At 39.7% G+C, this 11599-nt stretch overlaps 1 long non-coding RNA gene across 1 annotated transcript in view; it reads left to right on the top strand.

Annotated features, from left to right (window-relative positions):
• Positions 1-260: 260 nt before the first annotated feature.
• LOC109291981 overlaps positions 261-11599 on the top strand; it is an 18012-nt gene continuing 6673 nt past the window's right edge. The window contains exons 1-2 of the long non-coding RNA XR_002096008.1: positions 261-275; positions 7185-7189. This is a non-coding gene — a long non-coding RNA (uncharacterized LOC109291981). The remainder of the gene's footprint in view (positions 276-7184; positions 7190-11599) is intronic.

Consider the following 11599-nt stretch of genomic DNA (forward strand, 5'->3'; position numbering starts at 1 on the left):
GATCTCATCTCAAGTCATGGCTTATCCTACAAACATTTATGTAATCACAACTGGTTTAATCTGTTTTAGGTCACAGTAGACTTTTCCAACCAGGGTCACAAAACTGTTAACCGTTAACCAGGTGTTTTTAAAATCATTTAAAATAACCCCCTCTTAAAAATTCACAAAGTATAGAAATTCATCAAGCAGAATGCGTGGCTAGTCTGTTGCCTTAGGCCTATCCTATTCATGTAGGCAATAATCTTCATAAATGTAACACTTGTCTTTAGTGGGGTGTTGAACAGCACAAGGGTCAACACACCTGAATAATCTTGAAGAAGCAATAAACTATACTCCTATTACTACCCACAATTCACTTCTGACAGAAATATTAAGAATTACACATTTAGCGAAGTCCTTGTGTACATAATCAGCTCAAAACTTGTCCCCAAGTGAGTATTCAAGTTACCTCCTTTTACCTCAGTTTAGCTGGTTCCATTCTGTGTTAGATGGCTCTTCCAGAATTACAGGTAAGTTTTCTTATATTCCTTCATGAGTTTAAAATGATCTGATTTCAAAGTGAGAAATGTTTGCAACTACACTAGGAAAGGTCAAGGTTAAGTCAGGCTTAGCTAATGTGTTTGTAACTGTATTTTATTATAGATGAAAAAGGGTGGGGAGCAGTTGTGTTTGTATTTACAAAATTGGTTATGTAGAAATGGAGGTCTTGGTTGAGACCCAAACCTTTTTAGTTTGATTTCCAAAAGTACTGTACTGGGCACTCATGAAATCCATGAACATGAATGGGTGCTATTGTTACTGGGTATTTCAAAATTTAGGCCATTCAAGTATTCTGATAACCTGGCCTCACATGGAGAACTGAAGCTTCTGGTAGTATCTGTTTGATATTTTCTTTTGGAAAATGTGCAATGGCAGAGAAATATAAGGGATTCTGATCTTTAGGCATTACTATCAGCACTCCCATCACCACCAACAAAATAGGTGCTCTTACTTCCATTACTCACGTTACTTTCATATTGTGGAGTGTGCTGTGAACCTACATAAAACTACTTATGCCCAGTCTTTAAACATGTCAGTACTTCCACTGAGTCAACTGAAGTTTAATGAGTTATTACAGAAAAATAAGCCATCTGTGTATATTACCAACAAGGTGATTTAATTACTGTAAGTTTTATTGTGTATTTTTTCTATAGGCATACAATTTATATTAAACCCATATTTGTTTTTCTGAAGATGAGCTCAGGGTTTTAAATGCATTTATACAAGTTTATGTAACGACAGAAATGATTGCTTTTGTATAGTAGGTAGATGAAGTTAATAATTTCACGTTCCTAGCCAATGGGCTAAATTCTGTTTTCACATATGTACATACTTTTATTTTATGATGGAGCACTGCCATTTACTTTTCATTTTTTTTCCTAAGGAAGCTAATTAAAAATCTAAATGCATAATTTAAGTGGCAAGCCAAGAATTGCAAAAATGAAGGGCTCATCTCTTTTGCACCACTTCTATGATACAAAGGGGGTCTCTGGTCTCAGCTGTTCTTCCAGAGGGTCCCCTAATGTTGGAGTCCCTAAAGGCCTCATAGTTCCTGCCCTGGAGAATGGGTAGTAAGAAGAGTGGCTGGTTTGTGTCTGAAAGGCCATGCTGCCAGATGTATGCTAAAAATTCCTCTAAGTTGTCCTGACTACCAATTGCCCCAGGGAATAACTGGTATGCAAGGACACCTTAGCCATGGCCTTTGTGCTACTGGTTGGGAGGCAGTGTGGTGTTGGAGCTTCTGTGTCTGGTTCTCTGCCACCCACAGAAAGCTTGACACAATGGGCAGTTCAAATGATCACTTACCAATTTAAGTCAATGTGACCATGCTTCACCTTTCAGGTGAAATATTCAACAGCAGCCTGCAGCTCTACATAACACTGAGAGGGATCATTTAATAGTCAGCTGAAACCAGCAACTGATGGTAGTTAAGCGTAATGCAGTTGCTGGAAATGGTCTTTGGCCACAATACCCAGTGCTCTTATAGAAAAGGGATATTCAATAACCAGATTCCTGCTTTGATGCCTCATCTGAATGATGGAAGCCCTAAGTACATGGTGTTCCCTAACAGCATGCTCTATGGTTTAGTACTGAGCCAGGAAGCAATCTGAAACACCAGTATCATTGTGTGCTGCTAAAAAAAAGGTGGGGGGGGAGTCTGCTGATACATATTTTAAAGGGCATGGAGGTATCACAAACCCTGTTTTGTTTCACCGGCCTTTTTTGAAACTTTGCAGCCTGGAAGAAGTGAATTATCTCCTCATTCCCCATAGCAAAGTATCTGTTTTTTGAGACAGTGACAGAAGCGAAGAGGCATCTTGTTCATGACCATTTCCTCTGTTTCATCCTATGCAAAATGAAAATATCAAGAAATGCAAACAGTTGTGGTCATTGAGGAATTTGTTGTCCTGTGAATTTTCTTTTATATGCTAATTTTGAAAGATAGAATATAAGCTATCTGGTGCATTTAATTGCCTCAGTTGAGCACGTATGTGCCTGGAGCCCTTGGACTGCTTTTTCCCATTTGTGCACACTGTTATTTCAAACAATTAAATGGTGCCAGTTATGGAAAAGTATAATTATTTAAGTGTAACTTTGTTCCAAGTCCCTTCTCTATAACAAATGGCATTGTCATTAAACGGGGGTCAAATGATGGAGCTCTGACTAACCACCCAGATTACTGATGGGCTGGCACCCATTAAAAGATGATGTTGTTTGATGCATGCCAAGTTGGTTGAATGCTGGTGTGTAGCTGGCCTTGGAAGAAGAATGATTTGATCTCTACCTTTTATAGGTAAATTCTGACATCATGTGGTGAAACATACATATTTGCATTATAGCTATTTTTAAAGGGAATTATCTTATAGCAAGGAACTGGTTCTCAGTTGATGGGTTGAATCCTATGCTACTGACATACGTTAAATAACAGGCCAAATTTCTTTAATGCATGGAGCCTTGGGTACACAAGGTGAAATACATTACGTAGTAGGAAAGCACAATAGTTTGCACTCACTTCACACTGCTTGAAATGACAAGGTACCAGACACTGAAGAATCTGCTGCAGTATGAAGATCTAGTGAGGAAGAAAGCAGCTTTCACATCACCTATCATGTTGAACAATTCATTTTAAAATCTAGTCCAACTTCACTGACAAAACTTTGACAAGAGTGGGAACAGGATTGGGCCTTTTAAATCATTAATGCTTCCAACTTCATACTTACCACCTCCGGTAAACCAATCAAAGTAACTGCAAAGTGAGCTTGCAGCCAGCTCTTAAGAAGATCATCTGATATCCTCACTTTGCAATTGAGAACCTGGCAGCCTGCAAGCCTACTTTCAAGGAAAATAACAGAACAGAAGGTGGTGTGGTGTCATCTGTTTCAAATCTGACTGAGTGAGATATGTGATAAAATGATAAAATTGGAAAACTGAAATCCTTTGCACAGGCACCTTGAATGGAGGGGTCCCACTTTAGAAATTTTCTGAAGACACCTTTCTAGGTGTCTAGGTGTTTGTAGTATTGCAGTGAAATTAAATTGGTGCAAAGAGCACTTAGAAAGCAGCAGCGGTTAGCATCTGTGATGTTGAAATTACATTATAAGAAATATCCTTGCTGAACTCAGGAAGGGCCTGAGTCAACCCCTCAGAAAACCCTAACCTACCTATAAATCTCTCTTACACATCCTCAGTTCCTGACCCCTGCCTCAGCCCCTTTCTAGTAGAACAAGGGGCCAGAAAATAAGTTTAATCAGCTAGCTGGGTCTTCTTGAGGAGCCCCTTTAGCCTGCCTTTTCACCCCAAACCATCATAATCTTACTAACCACCTACATTTGGAATATAATTTCCAGTCCTGGTTGGTTTTTAGAAGTACCAGGACACCTGCCTTTCTTGAGGGTTTCTGCCTGACACTAAGAGGTGCAGAAGTTTGAATAGTTGTCTTCTGAACTTTTTTGAAATCCCATGAAAGATCATGTTTTACTTTGGGGTAAGGTCAGTTTTTAGTTGATCTCAGTTGACATGCCATCCATGACAGGGATATAATAATCCCTACATAAAATGAAACATTGGGACTTCAGATTCAGGAAGGGCTTCATACTCAGTGAAGACTAATTTACATATTCATTTGCATACTTTTCGTCTTATTTCCCCTTATACTTGTCTTTGAAAAATGCTTTTTTGTGTGTGTGCACTTCTCTTAACCTAAATATTCATTTCTTTTCCCTGTACATTGACATTGCCTTTGGCTAAGGCAACAACCAAATAAAACCAATGTGCAAACAGTAGAGTAAAGCCACTCTTGGCTTGCTGGATTAAAAAATGTCCAGATTTAAGGTTATATTCTCCCTTCTAATTGCAGCAATATGCACATGTTAAAGGCAAAAGTATATTCCCAGATGTGAGAAAGTGTGGCTGTCTTGATTTTGCTGCTGTGTTACTAGGTTTCAGCTACACCTGTCCAAAACACTGGGAAGTCTGGAGTAGATTCTCAGGTGGAGTAAATTAGCAAAGCTTCATTTCGTTTGGTAGAGTTGCACCAATTTATAACAGTTGGGGAATCTTACCCTTAGTGGAGTTTGTCTGACTTACAGCAGCTGAGGAGCCAGCTAAAACCATTTATGTAAATAAATGGTTTTAGCTTTCTTCATAGGTAGCTAACGTTTCTGGTAGTTAAAATTACTTCTGTCACGTGCAAGTACAGTAAGTAGTTTGCTGAAAGCAAAGCAGCAGTATCCTTTGTTCTGGAGTTATTTTTGTCTCCTGAGGGACTGACCATTTAGGGTCGTTACCCATGAGACATGATGAGCACAGCAAAGCTATTATCTTAACAGGTTATTGGCCACTGTCTGGTTGAAACCTAATGCTCTTTGCCACTTGGGAGTACTTGCCACTTCTGCTGTCTGCTTCTGTTCTCATACTTTGGCATATTGTTATTTTGCAACTACTTAGGGGTTAATAGTCTCTGGCTCAAGAAACTTGTTGCATTTTTGGCACTAAGGCTTTGGCCTTCTGCCTATAGTTTCTAAACTGATTTTAAAGTGAAGGCACTGCTGTGATAGTCTAGCAGTGATAAGCATTGACCTCTTGAATCTTCTACTGGTTTTTTTTAAATCAATTTATTTGCTATTTGCATTGACTCTTTGAATTTGACTGCACGTAGGGCTTGACACGATGCATCTAAACTGATAAATCAAAGAGATTTACTGAAAGAAGTAACTTGTGAACTACGAACTGTAATCAGTTACCTCACTGGGATTTATATAGCAAAAAATTACCATGTGTTATTACATCACTGCAATGCTGTACAGTTTGGAGAAGTAGCCTATCAGTTCAAGGTAATCTTTGCCATTTAATTAAAAAAGATATGCACCAACAATATGACTAATGGTGATCAGGACCATTGTAAGGTTTTGCATTCATTTCCTTGTATTTATAACAGAAGTCACGTTTGACTACTTGAACAGAGAGCTCATGTCTGGTCAGATTAGGATACTTGAGTTTTGTCCTTGAACTTCTTGATATCAGATGGGCACAGCAGTCTTAGAATTTCCCACTTCACGCTATGAGATACGACAATGTATCTTTTGTCCAGCTTGCTGTGCTTTGCAACTTTTCTACATTTTAGGCTTTAGATGTCTGGATGAGTTTAGGTTTTGTGGTTCTTTGTTTTCATACCAAATTGCCACTAATTGTTTTTACAACAAGCAGTTTTGTTTGTTGCAGTTATAAGGCAGTTGGCTCCACTGGCTTTTTTAAACTAACTTTTGGTTTATTTATGTATTGTGTTACAATGAGGTTGAATGTGCTTTGCAAATATATTAAGAGAGTGAATTAACAGACTGATTCCTTAAAAATGGATACCTCCTGCATTTTAAACTCAACATCTCATAAGTAATTTGTCCAATGTGGTTCCAACATCTCTGCCATCCATCAATAAACTATGTGCATGTGGTTTCTGTTTAGACAAGTATTTGAGGGTTGTTTTCCCCATGATAGACGGAAAGAATCTAAGCTGGGTTTGTTACATATATCCTTTGAACTCCTACCTGAATTTAGGTGTAAAGTGTGCCACAGATTAAGTAATTTGGTCAAGGGCAGGCACAAAAATCTGTCTGCAACTCAGTCCTTCATTTACAAAACACAGTACTCAGTTTCTTCTACTCTCAACATTTTCTGTGTTATGCAGTATCAGGTGCAAGGGGTAAGCTGCATCTTGCTTTGATCTATGCACCATCATAATACAAATGACGATGGTGATGATGTAACCAAACTCCACCTTTTTCATTTTCTGGAGTTTTGCTCAATTAAACGAACAAAACTTTGTACTCTAAAGGGCATGTGCATCATGACACTGTGTGTGGTCTGAAATCTTGTGCAGAGACAGATTGAAATGCTGATACTTTAATGAAGCTTTAGGTATGAGGAATAATATGCTGTCATATTAAATGACTTGATAGTGAATTATTTCACCAATTTGCAAGTTGCCATAACACTGTAAACAAAAATAAAAACCCTTGCCCATAGAAGCCTTCAAAAAAGACTGAATCACAAAAAAACTTATATTTGCGAATAGCCTAAATATAAGAGTTGTTATATTATCACAATAATTTCAAAGTAAAAGGATAAAGAAAGGAAGCCAAGTATTTCATAATGAATGCAGCATATAGCTTTTAAACAGGGCTAACATATGGACCACTAATGTGAATGTGAATGCAAATTAGATACTTTTGATTGCTTGAAATAAAGTCAGCAGAATCCAAGCTTCAGAAAGCAAATTGTGCAGATTTAACTACCTGAGTGCCACAAACAGAATACTGCTCATACAATATTTCCATATGAAACAAGGTAATTAAACTAATTAAGCTACTTTTAGGAAACCTGCTGTAGATAACTTGAGGATGAATTGTGTGCTTGCTCTGGAAATACCTGGTTTTGGTTTACCTGGTATTTATAACCTCTGTTTAACCTTGTTGGGCTACTTGTTGTGATTTCACTGTTCCTATCTGCAGGTGTTTCACAAGATAACTGTCATTTTGAGAGACTGTGGAGTGCAATTTTCTAATGGATATGTAGCAGAAGAACTGGTATATAGTGGGAAGTAGCAGTTGCTGGGAACTCAGTTCTCCTGATTGAAGAGAATTTAGCAGGCGCAGTGCTAGAGATGTTAAGTAGGTAACTAAAGGGCGATGGTCCCAGACGCAAGTGCACTAATGCAACATGTATCAGCACAAAGCAAGGACATTTTACCACACATCCAGTCTTCTTGTAGTGCAAGCAGGAGGGCAACAATAAACTATTTTTTTTCCTTCTCAAGTCATTTTCTGTCTTGAGAAAGCCATAGGCTGCTTGATGCAAGGGCAACATAGCAGGGCTGCATGCTGATATGCACTTGCTGTGACCTTACTTGTGCAGCAGGTCTGTCACTCCAGTGTGCATCTCAAGTGGAGTATCATGCAGTTGGTTGAGCTGCAGGCAAGAGCTGCAGTTTTGACACTGGCAGCCAGATGCCACTGTGGAGTAAGGCTCTTGGCAGCCGGGATGAGCTGGGAAGGAAAGAACTGAAGTGGTAGGATCAGGGAGGGGCTCAGCTGCTAAGACCAAAACCGGAGAGGGCTCAGTCTTAAGTCCATCTTCCTCCAGGCAAGCCTCAGCCCTTGCCTTCTAGCAGAACCCCTTTCCCTGAACCCTATGAAAACACCTTACTATTTCCAGAAAGGAATCATTTCCATCCAGCTGCTAGTATTTGTTCCTCTCTTGGATAGTGCCAATCCATCTTCTGTCCTGCCTTCACATACACAACCTCACCCACCTAGTCTCAGCAGCACGCAACATCGACACCGACAGACCTGCCTCCTGTAGGCATCAAAACACCCGTAAAAGTGCTCCAGATAACTCCTGATAGCAGCCAGCCAATGTAGCAACCTTAGATGCCCACTAATATCCCCCCTCACTTGCCTTGGCACCCAGTGACACCCACCCAATGCCAACGCCAACCCCAACCTGAAACTCAGCCACCAAGTTTTGGGCATCTTTCAACTTGTCTCTGTCATTGGTTGGGGGAGGGTGTAATGACCATAGCCTGAAATTTAGGATCAGAGGCAAAATGTTGAATAAGCCAATTTAAATATTTTAAATAATTTGTGCATTAGCTTATTGAATAATATGCATAAGCATACCTGTGGAGTCATGCAAAACCTGGCAGCTGCGAAGAAAGAATTTTCTTTAATTGTATTAATGATTAGGGGAAAAAAAGTAAACAGATACTAGATCACACTTATAGTTGCAATTAAATTAAGGTGGGTGGAATTTAGTTTTCAACTCATTTAGTTTTACTTGCTAAATTCAGAACCAGCTATAAATGGACGAAATTCCATTCACATCTATAGTGCCACTCATTTTTGCCAAGGCTTAATTTTTACATGAATATTTTTTGGTTTCCTTTAAGACTCACTTCCAGTACTGGCTACATGGGAGGGAAAGGAAAGCTTGTGAGCCCCTAATCTTAGCTGAGCACAACATCCAGATCATCAATACACAAAGTCTTCTTGGTGAAGATGCCTGAAGGTCATTCCAAGCAGTTGTTCCTCAACTCTGAAACTCCCTCCGAGGCCCATCAGAGCCCAAGCCTGGACATCTTAAGAAGTGCTGCAAGACCTTCCTATTCAAGTATGAATTTAGCAAATAAAGCTAAGCTAAGACATGTAGTGGATGTCTGCCTTGCATTGACATTCTAGTTCCCATTTAAGTTGCTTTGTTATTATCCTGTTTTATAAGTATTCTGTTTCTCTTATAAGTCACCCTGAGCCTTGTTGGGAAGGGCAACATATAAACTGAAAAAATAAATGAAAGATTGAATAAATAAGGTGAATAAATAAATAAAATCTCTTTACAGTGATAATGTCAATTATAGACCTGTGTTCCAGAACTGCTTCCACTTTTAAAGCAACTATTCTAACCTATAAGAAAATTCTATTGCATGCAGTAGAAGTGGAGTCCACTTCTCAGGGTGCCCAATCTTGCCTTGCAGTTCCACAGCTACAGGTTTAACCCTGTCAGAGGCACTTTTGCTAGCATATCCAAGTCACTTATGGGGGCTGATATAAACTATTGCAGAAAAAGCACAGTTTTGTTGAAATAAGCTATATCTACTCTTATGTACTGTACAACCACTTTGCTGTTATACCTCTAATAGTTTCACAGTGTGCCCATAACATGGACCTGGCCTCAGTTATTTACTGTCTGTACAAAAACCAGTAGCATGTTCAAATCTGAATATGTCGAGATACAGAAAAAAACAAATAGAATTTCATATCAAAATTAAAGTTAATGGAAACACTGCAACTTAGTAGAGCTCAGCCTTTTAGAGTGGTGGTCTGGCTGCTTGTGAGCTTGTTGCACTGTGGGCCACCATTCCCCTCGGGCAGAGAAGGCAGGGGAAAGAGATAGGGCAGAGGACAGTGGCCACCAATGTCAGAGTGAGGGGAGGCAGAAAATGGGGAAGGGAGAGACAATGAGAGCTTAACAAAACAAAGGAGTAAAACTTGTTAATCTAAATTTATCCATTCTTATACCATTGGAGCTAACTGAGGATGCATGGTTTAAAATTACTTACTGAAAAAAACAGGAGTCTTCTTTATTCAGAGAAGAAAGGAAGATTTAAACTAGCATTATTTATATATACCTTGTATATCTGAAGAGGCTTATAGCCATCATGTTCCCTCTTGATTTAAATGCTGTTATATGCCATGGGGCATGTCTGTATGTGCCCCAACTGCACAGTTGTTACTGCACAGTCATTTAGTGCTTGCTTTAGTGTCCGTGGGCATGAACCTTGATGCTGATGCTACTGTGCAGTAGGGTTGGAAATGGCCCATGCACCACTGGGACTGGGCAGTAACGGCAGTTACAGTGCACTCATTTAGTACTCATTAAAGCAAGTACTGCTGTTACTGCTCAATCCCAGTGCTGCATCATTCATTTCCAACCCTACTGCACAGTAGCTTGTTCCTACTGCACAGTAGCGTCAGCAACACAGTTTGTGCCCACTGACACTGTCTCCATAGTGACTAGCTATGTTGCCATACCTCATCAATACAGCCAGCAATGTAGCATCTTGTGACAATGCGCCCCATGTTGAGTACCTTTGGATATTCCTGTTACTGACTACATTGTATACTACATTGATAATTTATTAGTGTTCCCTTTTGATGTGAATAGAGCAACCGGAAATTTCTCAAGGTAGAGAGAATTATGCAGTCATAGAAAAGCTTAATGCAGCTATCCCCAAAGATAAGAAATATTTTTTTGCCATGGTATTTTGCTGACTTATGAATACATTTGTAGTGGGTAAATACTGGCATTGACACTAGAGGACACAGTTACTTCACATGAAATAATGATACACCACACTCAATTTTGGCACATCCTCACCTGTCCATACCAGTGACGGAGCATACCACAGTGAACCTTGGCTTCAGTAAACGTTCATAGATTCATAGATGCTACGGTCAGAAGGGACCTCAATGGATCATTGAGTACAACCCCCAAACACGTCCTCTGCTTGCACATGCACATGATATTCTCTAAATGAGCAGGCAAATAATGGCTTCACAAATAATACAGCGCACACTTTCAAAGAGCTGCCTACTTTCTGCAAGGTGCTGAGGACTCACAGCTTCAAGTCACTGGGAGTTGAACTTGGGCAACATCTTCTAGGGTCAGGACTGTTTTACACAAAACTACAAACAAGTGAATGGCCACATTTTCCAAATTTGACTCTATACATGTGGCATTTTTGAGTAGGTCCTTTACTATTCGGAGGGAGAAAAAGGACAATTTAGTAGTAAGGATATTAGTCTAGGACTTGAGACACCTATGTTGTTTTCTCTGCTCTGCCCCAGGCTTCGTGTGTGACCCTGGTAGGTCATTTAGAGTCCCTGTGCTTTTGCTGCACACCTATGAAATGGAGACAATAGCACTTCATTACCTCTCTGGTATCTGTGAAAATACAGATATTAGGATGGAAGCTCTCAGAAATGATGGTAATGCAAATCTTGTAAATACATAAATTAGCAAAAGCTAGTTAGATTTATGTATAATCTCCATGTAATGCAAATTTACTGGTTTCCATTTCAGAAATACAGATTTCTGGCCCAACTTCAGAAACAAATAGGTTTGGATAGGTTTATCTAAGCTTCCACACTTATTAGAATGCTAATCGGAGCTAAATCAATTCTTCAAGCCTCTTGAGTTCCCATCTTCAAAAAGGAAAGGAAAGAGGACCCAGGGAACTACAGGCCAGTCAGTCTTACCTCGATCCTGGGCAAGCTGTTTGAGAAAATTATTCTGGCACACATCCAGGAGGGGCCAGCAGGGAACTGCATGCTCAGGGGCAACCAGCACGGGTTCATCAGCGGCAGGTCCTGTCAGACCAACCTGGTGGCCTTTTACGACCAGGTCACTAAATCATTGGATGCAGGGGTGGCAGTGGATATAGTTTTCCTAGACTTCAGGAAGGCTTTTGATACTGTCTCTCACCCCATTCTCATTAGGAAGCTGGGGG

This window comes from Gavialis gangeticus, unplaced genomic scaffold (assembly GCF_001723915.1).
Source record: "Gavialis gangeticus isolate Ggan-Ray unplaced genomic scaffold, GavGan_comp1, whole genome shotgun sequence".
NCBI lineage: Eukaryota > Metazoa > Chordata > Crocodylia > Gavialidae > Gavialis > Gavialis gangeticus.